General features: G+C 38.8%; 1 protein-coding gene across 4 annotated transcripts in view; it reads right to left on the bottom strand.

The window, feature by feature from the left end:
* Positions 1-18,669, bottom strand: part of ZFHX4 (zinc finger homeobox 4) — a 201,630-nt gene that overhangs the window by 143,373 nt on the left and 39,588 nt on the right. The gene's annotated exons all lie outside the window — the stretch shown is intronic.

Genomic DNA, 18,669 nt, shown 5'->3' with positions numbered 1-18,669 from the left:
GACTAAAATGTACCTCTCTCTGCGAATACGTTTAAAAGACTACACCGGATAATGTTAAATTAGTATAATACTAACTTTAGTACCATGTAAACGTATATTCAGGCATATTTTCAAGTGCACTGAAATTTTTTATGGAGAAGCCTCATTTTATGGAGATGTAGAAGCTACAATGAAAAGGTCCAATCATCTTAAAAGGGAGACTAAACTGCAAATGATGCAGTGATACTCAGCATTTCAGGGCTAAACCCCTGCTGTTCAGCCACAGTAGTTACAAAAGCAGACTAATGAAAGCTGCAAAAATTATAATTAATTTTCATTCTAAAGAAATCATTCTGCTCTAATCAACTGCCTATCAAACGTCATTGCAAATTATGCTAAGGAAAAAATTATTAGGCCAGATTTCCAGGGTAAAATTGTCCATATACTGTATCAGAATAAAGAATGCCTGTGTGGGAATTACTTTTAATGAACAACAAATTACAATTACTAAACTAAATGAACCATCTGCCTTTTTTTGTTGTTGTTTGTTTTCACAGCCTCACTGGTGCAGAGTGCATTGTCAGCTTAATTCCCATTCAAAATGGCAGACTGCCTCATCACCAGGGTCTCTCGTCCATAACATTTTAACAGAAAATCTGTAACAGATGTTTCCAATTTTAAGAAGAGGACAAGTATGTTTTATAAATATGTTCTAAACATTAAAGGCTGGCGTTTATAATAATAAGGTACATGCCTTTTTCAGACTGGAGAGCTTGGATGACTAAGTACTCCTAAACCCTAAATTAGCACATAAAGTATTCATAGACCAATACCAATAAAAACAAATCCTGATGTACTTTATTAAACATTTCATTCAAGTAAATGTGTTTTGTCTCTATCCTCTAATAGGTGATCATTTGTTTCCAAGGAGCATGCGTGAGGACATTCAATAATGACATCTATTATCAAACCTTTACTGAAAGGTTTAAAGTGGTTAGCTGGATACATCATCTGGCATCAGCAGAAAACATTAAAAATGGAAAAATCAGTCTCTTATTAGCATGTGTCTCATATTAGCTGGGCCTTTCCCTGCTGAGGTTTGGGGACCATGATATTGTAAAACACTTGGAAGATTGACTTTTATCGGGGCCATTTAGGAAAAAGAAAATCTGATCCGGGCATGCTCTTAAAACAAGAGTATAGCATATGAATATATCTTAACATGGTGCAAAAGGAATATTTACTAAAATTAATGACTGTTTTTTTTTTTCTTTGTACTGCTATTTAGGACAAGTAGCATTGACTTGAAACTGCAATGAGGACGTTTTAAAATAGTTCTTTAACATCCATTATTAAAAATGTTTTTTTCCCTCCTTTAGGTGAAAGCGAATATCCTGACTGCCTACCAGCCCCCCAGCCACCCCCAGCCCTGGACTCTGGGCCTCCACTGATGACTGTGCAGGCCAGCTCTGGCTGAGGGAGTGGGAGCCTCTCTAGGCACCAGTGAGTCTCAACCCAGACCCGGGGAATCAGCTCTGAGGAAGTCAGAAGAGCAGTTTTCATATATTCACCCAGTCCTCCCTTTCTCGTGGAGATGACCAAAAAGGAAAAAAAAAAAAAAAGACTGGTAAAACAATGAGAGCTTACTCCCCACAAGAAAAATGAACTAGACCTCTTCTCCTGGTCCTAACACTGTTTCACTTTCATTTTAATTTAAAGTTTGGTACACCACTATTTTTTTCTCCTTGACTATCCCTGGGCATCCAGATTCCTTTTTGCAAGTTAAAAAAAACAAAAGGCAAATTGTATTAGATTATTTCATGAGCTAGACATAGAGAAGGATATATGATTCCAGGTCTCTCCACAGACTGGATGAATCTCTGTCTAAATACTGTCTGCTTTGAGTGAATATTTAACTATCATGTGCTGCTTTAGAAAAGCGGCTTGCATGCCAGGGTCCACTCAGTGTAATGGTGTCTGCTTAGAAGATTATTTTAATCTCCCCCACTCTTGTTCTTTAGGCAAGAATGAAGGAAATGACAGCTCCATTATTAGAAATGTGGCCTCAGAAATGATCAAATGGAGAAGTCTCCAAAGGGATACTGAGGCAAAAGCACACTTTGAAAAGCCTTTCCTGATTTCTGTAGTTGTGTTTTATGAAAGCAAGTCATGATTGAAAAATACGGTTTTTCCTATTTTCCTAGGCTTTATTTTGCAATTTGGTCATGAAAAGACACTAAGGCACTACCATTGTGTTTTATTTCTTTAGTTTTACAGTACAGTTATGGCCAACAGAGAAACCTTGGCTTTTCAAGAAATCCAAAGGAATGCTTAATTTTAGGTAAAAATCGTTTTCACTCAAAATATACATGACATTGATAATGGAGCTGTTTCATTCATTTTTAACAACTTTTTGAACTTATAAAATATTGTGAATGTGAATAATTTATCAAGGAATACTCCTTTAACACTGATACACTTAAATATCCCATAAAACAGCTTGCCCTTCTAAAAAGTAAAACAGTTTTGAAAAAAGTTACTTTACCAGAAAATGCCTGTATTTATACTGATGACATCCAGAATAACACAGGAATAATAAAGAAATTCAACTCATGACAAAATATTCTTTTATGAAAAAACAGCACTTGAGAATTTATTAGGAACCATTACCATATATTTTACTCATAAAAAATTTGATCGTTAAGTGTGGTACCTACAGTTATTACATTAAGTAAAAACTGATTCTCATAGTCCATTTGAAGGATGTTGGCTAAAATTAGAAACTCCTGTGTGACCAGCATTCATTCCTTTGATTTTCAGAAGTATACATTGACACTAACTTTGTTATAGATTGAGAGAGCATTGTTCTACTTTACTGATCTTGAAAATATGAAACAACGGACTGACGGACTTTAGAAACTCGGCATTCTTTCAGTTATATTTGAAGTGAAATATCTGCTGACATCTACAGATCAGCGACTGAACGGAAGAGGAGTTACAGCAGCTTCAGTATTGACTCAAACTCACGGATTCCCTGGGCATGTACCACTGTTACTAGCATCTAGATCACAGTCTCCCATTGCTAAGAAGGTAAATATCTACACTGATACCAACTCAGTTATAACTTAGGGAGGAAGCAAGCACCTCTTTCCTGACTCAGACAGTGGGCTTCTTTCCCTTCTCCCTACCCCCAGCCTCAACCACCACCTTACCAAGTCTCGTAAAGTGCCATCCAAACACTACCCAGTTAGCCACATTCTCCTGGACTCGTAAAAAGTCTGACCACCTTGGACTGGTGTGCTGCAGTTCATATCAGAGGACCGCAAAGAGTCGGACTCAACTGAGCAACTGAACAACAACTTTGGAGCTGTATCTACTCTCTAGGATGCTTGCACTTAAATTTATAGGGTCAGAGAATCTTATAAAGGGTATAGAAACACTCCTCAGTGGGAAAATGCAGATTTTTTTATACACCCAGAAGATTTACCCTCCACACCTTTTAAAAGCTCACTGATGGATGCCCAGTGGTCCCTGGACCCAGCTGATAATGTCAACCTGCAGAGAAGCCAAGCAGTGAAGAACAATGAGTAACAGCGCAGCCTCTAGGCGGACAAGTCTGGCTTCACTCTCAGCTCCTCGACTTATCTGTATGACGTTGGGTAAGAAACTTGACCGTGCTAAATCTCACCACCTCATCCCTATAGTGGCAATAACTGCTGCCCCTTGCTGGGCTGTCAGGAAGACTAAATGATACAATAGATAGAAAATATCCCTTGTGACATAGAATCTTCACTATTCTGTGGTGACACAAAAAGTAAGAACTTTAGATAGGGTGTGATCTAGTGAAAGCTACTCAGTTGTGTCCCACTCTTTGCGACCCCAAGGACTATACATATACAGCCCATGGAATTCTCCAGGCCAGAATACTGGAGTGGATAGCTGTTCTCTTCTCCGGGGATCTTCCCAACCCAGGGATTGAACCCAGGTCTCCCGCATTGCAAGAGGATTATTTACCAGGAGCCACAGGGTGTGATAGTTGTTTATGTGTATCTCTCGCCATCCCCAAGTCAGGGACGATGTGTTAACTAAGTCTACATACTCTGGGGAATCTTAAAAAGTGGTTTTGAAAGTACACTATTAGGCAAAACTCTTTTGGAAAACTTAAGAATTTTTGCAACAGCATATTATGTGAACAAAGTTTGCAGGATCAATGCATTTGCTTCACAGTTTTAAACTCTTCAGTTATTATCTCTTTGTTCATGTGGTCACAAAGCATTCCATTGGCAGCAACTAAACCAGTTCTTTCTCTTTAAAAATAATACAGATGGACTTCCTTGGGAGATGGTTTTAATATTGCTTGTCTGCCAGGGAGGAGTCTCCTCAAGGTCTCCTTTGTCCCGTCAAATCCAAGATGAATTAGTTTTTCCAGAATCTTCTAACTCAATTATTCCAGAGGTAAATTACTTTTTATTAACAAATAGAAAAACAAACATCAAGTTCTCCTTTGTCACTTTGAAATGTGTTCACTCCCAGTGACACGGAAGGATTTCCAGTTCTTTCTGACACACAGTACAAAGATGCACATGGCCTAGCTTCACGTCTCTTTATTATTTCATAGACTCCAGTAAATTCTGCTCCTATTCTTCTCCTTCTGAGATTTATTAATACCAGCTTTTAGTCATCTGTAAACCCATCCATGCTGGCTGCAAGCATTCTTGTTACCCTGGTCTGGAGCTTTTCAATCTGTTATATGTCTTTTGGGGTGAAAGGTTCACGTCTATAATATTTCTGTTTTGTTCATGCTGATGCAATAGAATTTTATAACATACAACAAAGAACTGGAATCTCAGCAACAGCATATGTAAAAGCATGTCAGGAGAAAAGGGCAACTCTAAGAGACTGAGTCTAAGAGGCCCCATCCTCAGTCATCCATCCCATGGGAGCACTTTTGCAATTAATTGGAATAATATGTCACCTAAATTGAACAACAGAAATCATCTTTTGCTCTTTAAGACCAGGAAAATTAGATATTTTGTACAAAAAGTAACTAAAATGGAGGATTGTTAGTTAAAGATTTGCCAGAATCATTTCAAGTCACAACTCCCCATTTCACAGCATCTCTTCACCCTCTACCAAACAAAAACAAAATATTATCAGAGAAGGGCAATTGCTTCGGCCTTAATCTCATCCATTTACACACTGGATTTATTTTGAAGTTCTTACAAAAAGCTAAACTTCAAAGCACAAGGTACGCACCATATTTCTCCTCTTGTAATCTCGACACTGGCTGTCATTACCATTGTAGTAAATCTGTAGGTTGGGGGATGTGGTAAAGAACAGAAAATGTTTCCAAAAATTCTTCAGAGTTGTCCTTTTATTGCGATTGTATTTGTTCTACTAAAATGTTTTAATAAAAACAAATGTTTGCTCTCATCAGACCCTTTAAAAACCACTAGCAAAAGATATCTCAGGAAAGGAGAGGAATGGACCAAACCTTTAGCATGAAATTATCTCTGACCTTGAAATATGACCATAGGTGATTGAAGTCATAGTCATCATCACAACATTACTGAGAAGTCTCTCTCAAATAAAACTTAACATTTTTCTGAGACCTGTGAACATGGTAGGGAATGTTCTAATCATCTACGCCAGAATCACTTATTTCAATAATTAATAGAACTAGTTGTGAATATGAATTTTTAAAGAGTCAATACAGAAAGACCTAGATGATTCAGGGTAATTACTTTCATAGCAATTGGTAAGGGGGCGGGGGCTCTCCTGGACTGTGTCCCTTCTCACTAATCACTCATTTCAAACTTGTGACTGTTTGAGGGCCTCATTTTGATGGCCTAATACTATCAGGAGCAAATTTCAATGTAAATTATTTAAAAACCATGATAAAGGCCAGCCTAGCCACCTGCATTGGTAGAGTATGTGTCCTTCCTTTCATCTCTTGATTACCATGGGGCTGACCTTCCAGTTTATGGATTAACTATACCTTTTACTAGTTCTTTTTCACCACTGATTTCCTGCTTCTTGGCCATTTCTTAGCTCATTTTCATATCCCCCAGAGGAGAAGGAGAGAAAATTAAACACCAACCTATAGAATTGGTTCTAATGAAAGGAAAAGACAGAGATTGGAAACCACTGGCTAAAATGAGATTTGGGGATTTTCATACTTGCCATGGTTCCAGTTAACCTAGACTACCAAGGGCCCACTTTCCATGAAGTCATTTACCCTTCACTTTCAAAGATGATTTTACCATGACCGTGGTGAGAAAGCTATTCGGCAAACCCAGAACTTTCCATAAAGTTTCTGAAACAAAATTATATGCAAAAAGATAAAGTAACATAAAACTCAAGATATATATTTAAGATGCAAAATTTTGGAAAATCAGTGTAGAACACATATGGGTCCTCCCTTTCAAATTATTACTATGCTTTGCTCAAGAAGTAAGCTGTAATGGCTTCAAATATATTAATAGATTTCTGCTAATTGACTGCCTTTACTGATACAGCATTCCAGCCCCAGTCCCCAACGGGTTAATGCTACTGGGTGAGCTGAATTCATGACCATAATCCTAAACAAGTGAGGTGAAGTTCTATCAGGTCTATTTCAGCGTATCAGGGATTACCGCTAGCTGTCTAATCCTGCTGAGCCTCAGGGAGGAACGTTCTATTGTATTTGAAATCCTGGCCAGGAAAGAACAGAAGGTTAAATGGGTGCCTTGCTCTGTAATCAAATATCACAGGCACTACTTATCTATTCAATGAACAACTGACGTAGAAAATCAATTAGGAACCAAATGGCTTCTTAGGAATTTTTACCCAGAAACAAGCAAGATTTTTTTTTCCCCCAAAAGGAATTTATCTGATGTTTTATAGTAGAATGTTACAAATTCTGGAGCTTCCAGAGTTGTTTATCTGGTTCCTAAAATATATCTTACCCCATATTCTAGAGCTCCTGTACTGAATTACTTGCAAAACCGAGGGGGTGTTTCAGGGATGAAGATAGCACACTCTAGCATGGCTGCCTTGTTTACCTAAAGGAAAAGCCATGCAAAATCAATCCATATAAAGCAGTGTCAAATCGGAATCAAAGTTCTGAACAAGACTTCAAATGAATATTAGTGTTTTTATGGAGCCGATTTTAATAATTTACCTCTTCTGAAATGCATTCCCTCAACAGTGTATGGTGTGGGAAAATAGTATGAGCGGGAGGGTGGGTGGGAGGAGGAGGCGCCCACAGCCTCCCGGGGCTCTTTGTTCCCAGCATGAAGAGGCTCCTTCCCTGGCCCGAAGGTTACCACCCTGGTCTCCCCGCCCCCACCCTCTACCTGTCACTCTGAGTCGATGTCACAGTTCCTGCACACAGACAAACAGGCTGCCCTGGCCCGTCTGCCTGACCTTGGACAGCCCTCGGATCAAATCTGGTTATTAATATTGGGGAGAGTCAAAATGCAATCTTCCGGACACTGGAGAATTGAGCTAGAAATTATGCAGGAGGCACTCCCGGTCAATAAGAAGCACCCAGATGCTAAGGCTTGAAGTGGTCACCTGGACCTGTGTGGGAGTTAAGAGAGACTTTTTTGTTTTCCCTGTTCTGTGAATGCTATGGAGAGAAGTTTGCTTAGGGTCTTTATATGCTTAGCTTATCTATCCTTACACTTTCAATTATTTTTGGACTCTTTGCTTTATAAGAGTTCTTATACAGTAATCCATTTGCAGGCTAAAGCAGATATAATTGGAAAAATACTGCCCTTTCATAGTCACGGAAGATATTTTACAAATGGGATGAAATACTTTTAATACCCTCATTGTAGTTCAGTGTGAATATAATTTTAACCAGGGGTTCTCATTCTTTGTAATTGTCCGTCCCTATAACTTTCTCTCGGAATATATCCATAATCTAGACTAAAAAGGGAGAAATGTGAAAAATCATTTAAATGCCTAGACAAATACTAAATGTGCTACAGTAATAAATGCATTACTCTTTCAAATCACTACAAAAATTAAAGAGGAAATTTAATCTTATGTTCCTTCCATAATTTACCCAATCATTTCCATATTCTCAGGTGAAGGGTCTCTTGATAAGAGAGTTATGTGCCCTTCATGATAGTATCAATGTTAATGATTTGGTCAAAAATCTGTCACAGGAGTCTCAATATTCCCTATAAAAATATATTTTGAAAACTATCATTAAGTTTTTTATTTAAGTAGAGACCCAAAATGATACTAATGTAGAAAAGGAATTTTTTCTGGGGAAGAGGGGTGGGGAAGGGATGGACTGGGAGTTTGGGGTTAACATATGCAAACTATTATACATAGACAAAAACAACAAGGTCCTACTGTACAGCACAGGGATATTATCTGTTTTGATAATAAAATTTGATATTATATATAATTGTTAAATAACAATTGTTAAACTAATATTGTATATTTATCAATATTCTGTGATAAACCATAATTGAAAAGAATATAAAAAGAATGTGTATACACACACACACACACACACACACACACACATATATATATAACTGAATCACTTTGCTATACAGCAGAAATTAATATAGTATTGTAAAACAACTATACTTCAATTTAAATATAAGAAAATGCACTTCAAATGCAGGGAAGAATTTTTTGTCTGCAATACAGACTTTTTTTTAAGTAGTAAAATCTTTTTTGGTAAAAAAAAGGGTACCTTCTTTTGATTTTTGCTATCTTCTGGTCACCACATTTTTTTTTCTTTGAGAATGTATCCAGACTAATGCATCTTAATGATATCTTTTTTGCCTACTGAACTATTCATTTGAGCTGCCTGTGAAGGCATGTTCAGAGGCGTCATGCCACCCACCAGCATGGAGACTCCATCGTATGTAGAATTATGTTACAATCAACAACCTGACTCCTTCAGCCTCCTGGTATTTTATATCAGTTGCTTCCTCAAGCAACACAAATCCACTAATGCTTTAATTTGTGACACTGCTAACTGGTATTAACAGATTATGACTATGAAATGCCTTTGCATTCAAACTGGCATAGACAGATAATATGTCTGCCATCATAAAGCAAAATGCTCTAGGTCACACAAACATACAACGCTGTCCTACATCTTTTACTCGAGCACAGACCTCCAAAGGTTTATAGCACACTCACGTGTGCTCACAGAACCTTACTCTTAGATAACCAAGTGCCCAGGGCTTGGTCCAGGCAGGGCAGGAAATTTCTATTCTGCATTGATCTACATGCGTCAGCTGGACCCAAGTGACTGATCAAGCCAATCAAGTTATTAGCAAGATCTTGAAATAATCGGCTTGATTTTTTTAAGCGAATAACTCAAGTTATTTTATTAGCCTGCTCTTTCAGTTTATGAGAAGGGGGATTTTTTTTTTTTTTTTAATCTTTTGAGGGACACAGACTACATGGCCAGTGGAACTCAGATACAATTTGGCACTGGCATTTTACAATAGATCAGGGGTCAGCACAGACTTGATTATTTCCCGTTGATCTACAAAAAAAGGAACTTCTTTACAAAATAGGCAAAGACCTAGTCCTCAACATGTAAGTGAAGTAACTTTTCCAGTTACTTTCACTGGTTTACTCCAGTTAATACAGTAAATTTTCCAGAGTTACATGTTCTGACAATGTAGACTCTCTTGCTTATGAAATTGGGCACCATATTTATTTACTTCTTTTGAGCAATGGTTATCATTGTAGCTGACAGTTCATCTGTATTAGATGCTATATTTGGGAGAAAAGAAAAGTACAGATATTAAAAGAAAACAGTCAAATTGTAGACCATACAAAATATGGTCTCCCTCATAAACAAAATAAAGTGATATATACACACATGGTGGCGCCAGTGTTAAAGAACCTGCCTGCCAACGCAGGAGATGTAAGAGACACAGGTTCGATCCCTCAGTTGGGAAGTTTCTTGGAGGAGGGCATGGCAACCCACTTCAGTATTCTTGCCTGGAGAATTCCACAGACAGACGAGCCTGGTAGGCTATGGTCCATAGCGTCAGAAGGAGTCAGATACGACTGAAGTGACTTAGCATGCACACATTTGTCCACAGGGTCACACAAATTTGGACACAACTGAAGGGACTTAGCATGCATGCACATACATACCTACATACATCTTTACCTACACACACACACATCCTTCACACATACCATGCACACATTTGTTTATATCCACATCTATGGAGAGAAGAAGAGAGGGAATCTGCTGGTAAAACTCTAAAAACAAACCTCAGAATCTGCCTTCCTAGAATAGCAAGAAAATGAGAAATTGCAGAATCATTACAGTGAGCCACAAATGAACGTACAACCCAGCAGGCCTGTGGAAGCCAGCCCTCGAGAGACCTATAAGATTCCTGTTCAGAAAATAGACTATATATCTGCTGCCTCGGGATATCTTTGTGTACAAGGAGAGTGGATTTCTGCAACTGTGATGAGGCAAAGTATGATTCCAAAACTTTACCAGCAAAGATATTCCTACCAAATTCAAGCAAGGGGCCTTAGACTTTTTTTTTTTTAAACCGACATCTGGAGAGTGGTTTCTTGGCCCGACAGTTCACAAAAGTGCCAGACTTTCAACAAAAGAATAGCTGTTTTGTGAAGAAAGGTTTTCTTTATAAAGGTTTGCCATTTTTCCTACCGAAATGAAAATTTTTTTTTTTAATATCAAAACAGGTCAGATTCCTGTCCTTAGAAGCAAAACCAGGAGCAGGACAGAGGGCAATGTCTTCCATGACTTGCTCAGACAGAGTATACAGGATCAACAGACTCTAGAAAAGTCTCAGTTTGCAAACGGAGAGAACACAGGTGACTACACAGGACTGCTTCCTCTTCTGAACATGGAGGGACAGATGCTAACAGAGTGAGGCTGGTACAACCGCCACAGTCACTGCTGTCTCAGGAATCTTCAGGACCTTCAGAGTATACTAGTTCAGTGATCCTCAAATCCGACTGACAATCAGCATCATCCATTCAAATGAAGAGATTTCTGGTTGCACCCCAGAGACGGTAGGCCTTGACACCACTACATTTTAAAAGTGGTAACAGGGAATCTCACATTCAACTTTAGTTGATTCAACTTGTACAGACATTCTGCACAAATCAGTCAACTGGATGTACAGCTGTTTCTAGATTGTCTTTTCACAAAAACATTTCATGAGCCCCAAAAGTTTGAGAGCGCTTGCACTCTGATCAAATCTTACTGGTAAATAAATGATTTTTTCTACAGGACAACAGTCAATATCTAGTGAAGTCAATTCAGTTCAAGGACTTCCCAGATGGTGCTAGTGGTGAAGAACTGCATTGCCTGTCAATGCAGGAGAAAAGAGATGTGGGTTCAATCCCTGGGTCGGGAAGATCCCCTGTAGAAGAAAATGGCAAGCCACTCCAGTATTCTTGCCTGGAAAGTCCCATGGACAGAGGAGCCTGGTGGGCTACAGGTCAATAGGGTTTGCAAAGAGTCGGACATGACAGAAGCAACTGAGCACACAAGTGATTCACTTCAGCCTGGCTACTTTCCTAACTGCCTCCATACAGGCTCTTATTCAAATTCTTCACTTTCATCCAAGATTAGAGGAAGAGTTTGATTTACACAAACACCTATGTACTAATGGCACAAATGCATATTCCAGATCAAAAACAACTACCTATTTGTTTACAATGGTAAATAACTATTTCTTTACAGCATGTGTGAACATGTGTTTAACGTTTGTCTACTTCTCTAAACTGTATGTTTCACCAAGGCCTCTCTGTCTGTCTTGTTCGACACAATATCCATACTTTCCAGCAAAGGGCCTGACAGAGTGGTCTCTCAAATGAATAAGAGACATGATTAGTCAAATAAATAAATAAGCCACAGGGCGTTCCAAGATGTGATTCAGTTATTTCTCTATATACAATTACTGAGAAATATCAACAACCTCAGATATGCAGATGACACCACTCTAATGATAGAAAGTGAAGAGGAACTCGATGAAAGTGAAAGAGGAAAGTGAGAAAGCTGGCTCAAAACTCAATATTCAAAACAAAGGAAGATCATGGCATCCAGTCCCATCACTTCATGGCAAATCGATGGGGAAAAAATGGAAACAGTGACAGATTTTATTTTCTTGGGTTCCAAAATTACTGCAGATGGTGACTGCAGTTATGAAATTAAAAAAAGGTTTGTTCCTTGGAAGAAAATCTCTGATAAACCTAGACAGCGTATTAAAAAGCAGAGACATCACTTTGCCAACAAAAGCCTGTATAGTCAAAGATACGGTTTTTCCAGAAGTCATGTATAGAAGTGAGAGTAAGACCATAAAGAAGCCTGAGAGCCTAAGAATTGATGCTTTTGAACTTAATGCTCTTAAGACTCTTGAGATTCCCTTGGATAGCAAGGAGATCAAACCAGTCAATACTAAAGGAAATCAACCCTGAATATTCATTGAAAGGACTGACACTGAAGTTGAAGCACCAATACTTTGGCCACCTGATGCCAAGAGCCGACTCATTAGAAAAGACCCTGATGCTGGGAAAGATTGAGGGCAGGAGAAGGTGGTGACAGAAGATGAGATGGTTGGATGGTATCACTGACTCAGTGGTCATGAGTTTAAGCAAACTCCAGTAGATACTGAAGGACAGGGAACCCTGGTGTGCTGCAGTCCATGGGGTCACAAAGAGTCAGACACAACTGAGCGACTGAACAACAATAGTACAGTTACTGGGTCTCCCAGGTGTTCCTAGTGATAAAGAACCTGCCTGCCAATGCAGGAGATGCAAGAGACACCAGTTTGATCCCTGGGTCCGGAAGATCCCTTGGAAGAGGGCGTGGCAACCCACTGCAGTGTTCTTGCCTGGAGAATCCCACGGACAGAGGAGTCTGGCAGGCTACAGTCCACAGGTTGCATGGCTGAAGCAACTTCACAGGCATGCATGCATACGATTACTACACTACTTCCTGTTTACAAGAAAAATTTGTAAATATATACCTGCCGATTAACCAAAACCATGGAAAATCTGAAACCAGATAAATATGTGTAACTATCTCTGCAATTTAAGATGAAATACTTATTAAAGCTCAGAAAAATTCAGCTCTGAGAACCACAGACATGATTACCTGGAAATCAGATCTCAGTGATTTGTTAATGCCTACTTTCTAATCATCATGGTAACTCAGAGCCCATTTTATAGATGAAAAAATTGTGGTAGCAGCCAAAAGACAGAAGCAAAATTAATACCAGACACAGAAGCTTTAAGCATTCAGTTTTCAGCTGTGTGAGCTCCCCTTACTACTACTCATTTGCAAATTCACACTTGCCAGATTTGAAAAGTGGTATTTAAAAGTGTCATACACAGTTCTTTTTCTGTGGGCAAACTTCTAAGAAAGAATGGGTATTGAATTTAAAGCACATAAAAGGATACACAAATAGTTATTTTCTCGGAGCTATATTTACCCATTTTCAAGTGGATGAGTATAGCTACATTCTTCTTCAAACAAATTTCAATTGAAGGCCAACTGGAGAGAGAAAGTTAAGAATGGCTTTTCAGGAACAACAAGTCCTGGATATAGCAGTGTAACTGAGTGCACTCACAGAAATTAAAAAGGAAAGTATCTTACCAATAATAAGAAAAGCAGAAGTTATCTCCAAGTACAAAAAGCAATGCCAGTGGAGTAGATGTGCTGACAAGACATGAGTAATATTTTCCACATATAAGAAAAGCTTTCATCTTAGAATGCGTTTTCAAAGCTATTTTTGTACCTTAATTAAGATCTCCAGAACTCACTGGAGTGTTTTTTTCCCTCCATTTACTAATATATTAACTAAAGCACCAAAATGCTTGCCAAAAACCACATAAAGAGCAAGAAAGTTGACTGGACACTTGAAGACAGAAAACGCGTTAACTCTTCTTTTGAACTTTTCTTGAGTTATAGAAGACTACAGGGAGATAGCACAAGACACAAGAGACAGGGGTTCGAGCCCTGGGTTGGGAAGATCCCCTGGAGGAGGGCATGGCAACCAACTCCAGTATTCTTGCCTGGAGAATCCAATGCACTGGGAAGCCTGGTGGGCTACAATCCCTAGGGTCACAGAAGAGCTGGACATGCACTCATGCCCAGGGAGATAGATGGGCATATCTTCCACCGCCTTTCTCTGAAACATCACCCCACACCTCCCACCACACTCCACTCCCAATATACTAATAGTAGCAGGGCATCAAAAGTGATTCCCACCTTGTCAAGGCTTATTAAGCTCATCAGTGTTTCTAGACATAAATGCCAAAATAGTCATCCAGTCTTTTTAGTCTCACTCTGTTTCAGACTCAAGAAAGTAGCTCCAGGGAATCTTTTAGCCTGAGATAACATGAGAGCTTATCATGCTTTCTTGCATGCATGCTTTCTTTCATTTTTCTTTAAAGACTTTTTTTTTGTTCAGAGTAAAACAGAAAGAAGAAATTATACAATGTTATGTTCTAACGGTAGGAACACTGGCAGCTCAAGCCCTGACCTCACCCTACCCATGTCAATAGGCTTTATGAAAAGCAGAAGGTCTCAGGAAATTGAAAACGCCAAGGTCAATTTCAAATGTTTAAATAAAATAGGGTGATGCTTGAAATAGTTACAGATAAAATACCAACCATTTCCACTGATTAATTAGATTAGCTATTAGAGACAAGTATATTTATGCTTTTACATCTAGAAAGAGAAAAAAAAAATCCTTCTAGTTAGCAAAAAGAAAAAAAAAAAAAAACCCAAGTAATATTTCCCTTTGTCCATATATTTACCACTCTGAAAAGGTAAAATTCATGCTCACCAAACATCATATAAGTGGGGAGAGGGAGGCAAGAGGGAGAGAAAATTTAAATTATACTGTTATTGTGCATTATTTTTCAACAGTGGGACATCTTTTACTTGAGAAGAAACAACTAGCCATGTTATCACAGTTCTGCAAGGCAGGAATCTAATTTCTTCCCTAGATACCACAGGAAATCCAAATATTAACTTTCTGAATGACACAAAGGGGTAAACAATGCTAAAATGTGTTATACAGAGGACTAAAAATGTCCCTACAAACTTCTGGAATTCAGAAAAGCTGTTAACAGAGACAATTCACAAGGGAAAATAAAGCGCAGATAAAAAGGATTGTATATTTTCTTCTAAAAAACCTGGAGAGCTTCTTGAAGACAGGAACTGCTTCGTATAGCCTCTGTGTCTGTTTTATTCATCACCACAGTGCAATGAGGACAAGCCAGCTTTTGTGTTTTACTAGAACTTCAGTCTAGTTCTACTTCCCTGGTGGCGCTGATGGTAAAGAGTCTGCCTGAGACCTGGGTTCAATTACTGGGCCAGAAAGATCCCCTGAAGAAGGGAAAAGCAACCCATTCCAGCATTCTTGTTTGGAAAAGCCCATGGACAGAGAAGCCTGGCATACTGCAGACCATGGGGTCACAAAGAGTCAGACATGACTGACCAACTGAACACCACCCACCACAGAACATCAATCTAACAAAATGTGTTTCAGTCATTATCATAAAATACACCAGTTTTCACCCAGTATGGAGAATTCAGTTCATAAACATTTTTCAAAGAACACTGTATCAACCAGATAAAGGTTTACATTCTGACATAGAAAAAAACCCTACATACGGCTATCAGTGATTTTTCTAATTTGCCATCCGCCGCTGTCTCCTCCCCAAATCTCTAAATCTCTATCTCATCATTACTTCTTCTCCTCTCAAAGGCTGTCCTTCCCAAAGATCAACTGTTACAGTCACTCTTACATCCACGCCCTTCTGCCATAAACAAGACCTTCCTATCCAGGCATTCTTCTCAAAGGATCTTCACCTTAACAAAGTGACTGTGGGTGTTGGAGTCAGTCAATCTGAGTATAAATCCTGACCTAGCTGGCACTGTTACCAATTAATTAAGTGTTCATTGCCTTAGTTTCCTCATCTTCAAAATGGGCATAATTATACAGGTTTGCTGTTAGAATGAAATGAGTTAATATATTTAAATAACTTGGATTATCTGCCACCTAGTAAGTGCTCAGTGGATGTTCAAATTAATTTTCTCACTGGACTTTTATTAGTCATGGAGGAAAAGATGAATAAGGCAAAGTTTATCACTCTCACTAGGAGAGTGATAAACATTTGTACTATCCTTTAAAGAAAAGGGAAAAGGAGCTGATCAGATACAAGAAGTGACCAGCAGTACTGGGTCCAGTTAATACCAGTGACTGTTGTTTCAGGAATTCCACTTGTAGGTATAAACCCAAGAGAAAGGAAAACACATATCCACAATATCCATACAAAAACCTATACACAAATGCTCAGTTTCATTATTCATAATAGCCAAAAAGTTGAAACAACTCAAATGCCCATAAACTGATAAGAGGGTAAATAAAATGTAGTCTATCCATAGAACGGGAATTCCATAATAAAAAGGTATGAAATACTGACTCATACCACAATATAGATGAATCTTGAAAACATTACATTAAGTGAAAGAAGTCTGTCACGAAGAACAAAATATAGTATGATTCTAGACTATATAGACAGAGTGTAATTAGTGGCTGCCAAGGGCCAGGGCTGGGGAGGTTGGGATTATCAGGCGGTGGGGAGTAGAGGTAAACAGCATAGGATTTCTTTAGGAATACTGAAAATGTTCAAAAATCAATTGTGCTGATGGTTGCATATTTCTGTGACTATTCTAAAAAACAATTAATTGGATGCTTTAAATGAGTGAATTTTGTGGTACATGAATTATATCTCAATAAAGCTGCTGAAAATAAAACATTGCAGCACTCAAGCAGAATACAACGGCCTCAACATTCACTGCCCTGTCCATATGGTAGGTTGGGCTTCGCTGGTAGCTCAGAGGCTAAAGAACCTGCCTGTAGTGCAGGAGACCTGAGTTCGATTCCGAGGTCAGGAAAATCCCCTGGAGAAGGAAATGGCAACCCATTCCCATGGAAGGAGAGTCCCATGGATGGAGAAGCCTGGAAGGCTATAGTCCATGGGGTCGCAAAGAGTCGGACATGACTGAGTGACTTCACTTTCTTCTTTCTTTTCCATTAGTTCCTTCCTTCTCTATTTTAGAACTGATTTCTTGAGGCTTTTACTCACATTTTCCTAAATAATTTCAAGCTTAATTATTGAGATTGCTGTCTTATCCTATCATGTTCCCCTGGGGACATCTGAGAGTTCATCAATTGAAGAAGGTATTTGTTCTGATTACCTAATTCCCAGAATTTCAAGGATCCTTTTGAGTCTAAGTGTCTTGCTGTATCTGTTGTGACTTGAAGGCAAAGAAAAGAACAAAGTACTAATTAGATAGAGATTACTTTAAGAAACTCTTTGCATTAAAAGATGATTTTTCACAAGACTTAGTGCTCAAGCCTTTGTAAAAAGATACCTGCTCCAAAAGTGGAAACAGGACCTCCCTTCCGTAAGGCCTTCTGAATGTGCTCCCACATTTGGTGAGGCCATTGACTTTCTGGAGCGCCTATAACCTATCACTTTTACCAGTTCACATCCTGTTCCCTGGGGCTTCCCAGGCAGCTCAGTGGGTAAAAGAATCTGCCTGCAATGTAGTAGATGCGGGCTTAGTCCCTGATTCAGGAAAATTCCCTGGAGGAGGGCATGGCAACCCACTCTAGTTCTCTTGCTTGGAGAATCCCATGGACGAATGAAGTGACTGAGCATGCATGCATGCATACATCCTGTTCCTTGAAACTTTGATTAGTCATGTGTACATACAAGACTGATTTCAGGGCTTGTTGACGAATCTTGCACAACATCATCAAAGGTTTATTATCTCTAGGGACTGAGAATGCTTACAATGGGTAGGAAGAGATTTCTGTGATCTATTTTAAAATAAAATAAGTGGGCATTAATGATTAACTCAAAATCTCCATCAATTTTTAAAATAAATCTTAGGATACTGTATTCTGACTCCTCTCTCTCTGTCTCCCCCACACACACCCCCCACACACGAGTGCATGCAATTTGTTCCAGGGTTTGAGCAAAATAGGCATAAATAGGTCTCCTTGGATACATACTGAAAACATCATTGGAATACTGGCATTTTGCCTTTTTAATGACCAAACACATGAGAACTGAAATACATCCACATTCTTCTATACTCACTGCTAAAGAATTAAATGGTTCACTTTTTAGAAAAGTGTTAACAGACTTGAAAAAAATCAATTTCAATGTACTTCTGTATCAATGCTTTTACAATAAGTTACAAAGCCATTACATTTAAAGGGGTAGCGATGGTTCTACTGGAAGAAATAGAATGACCCAGTACTTGCTACAGGAACTTGAAAGTAAATATTATACCTGAGAGTCTATTTTGAAAGATGCGTGCGTTTGTGCTAAGTCACTTCAGTTGTGTCCAACTCATTGTGACCCTCTGGACTGCAGCCTGCCAGACTCCTAGTCCATGGCATTCTCCAGGCAAGAATACTGGAGTGGGTTACCATGCCCTCCTCCAAGGGATCTTCCCGACCCAGGCATTGAACCGGCATCTCTTATCTCTCCTGCATTGGCAGGCAGGTTCTTTACTACTACCACCACCTGGGAAGCCCTTTTGAAATATACATCTAAATAAATGTTGACACAATTAAGCAATAGGAAGGTTTTTGCATTAGTGACTTTAAAGATGGTAATTCTATTGCCACGTTA

This window comes from Odocoileus virginianus, chromosome 15 (genome assembly GCF_023699985.2).
Source record: "Odocoileus virginianus isolate 20LAN1187 ecotype Illinois chromosome 15, Ovbor_1.2, whole genome shotgun sequence".
Taxonomy (NCBI): Eukaryota; Metazoa; Chordata; class Mammalia; order Artiodactyla; family Cervidae; genus Odocoileus; species Odocoileus virginianus.
The sequence above is the reverse complement of the archived record's forward strand: the minus strand, read 5'-3'. Positions and strand labels throughout refer to the sequence as shown.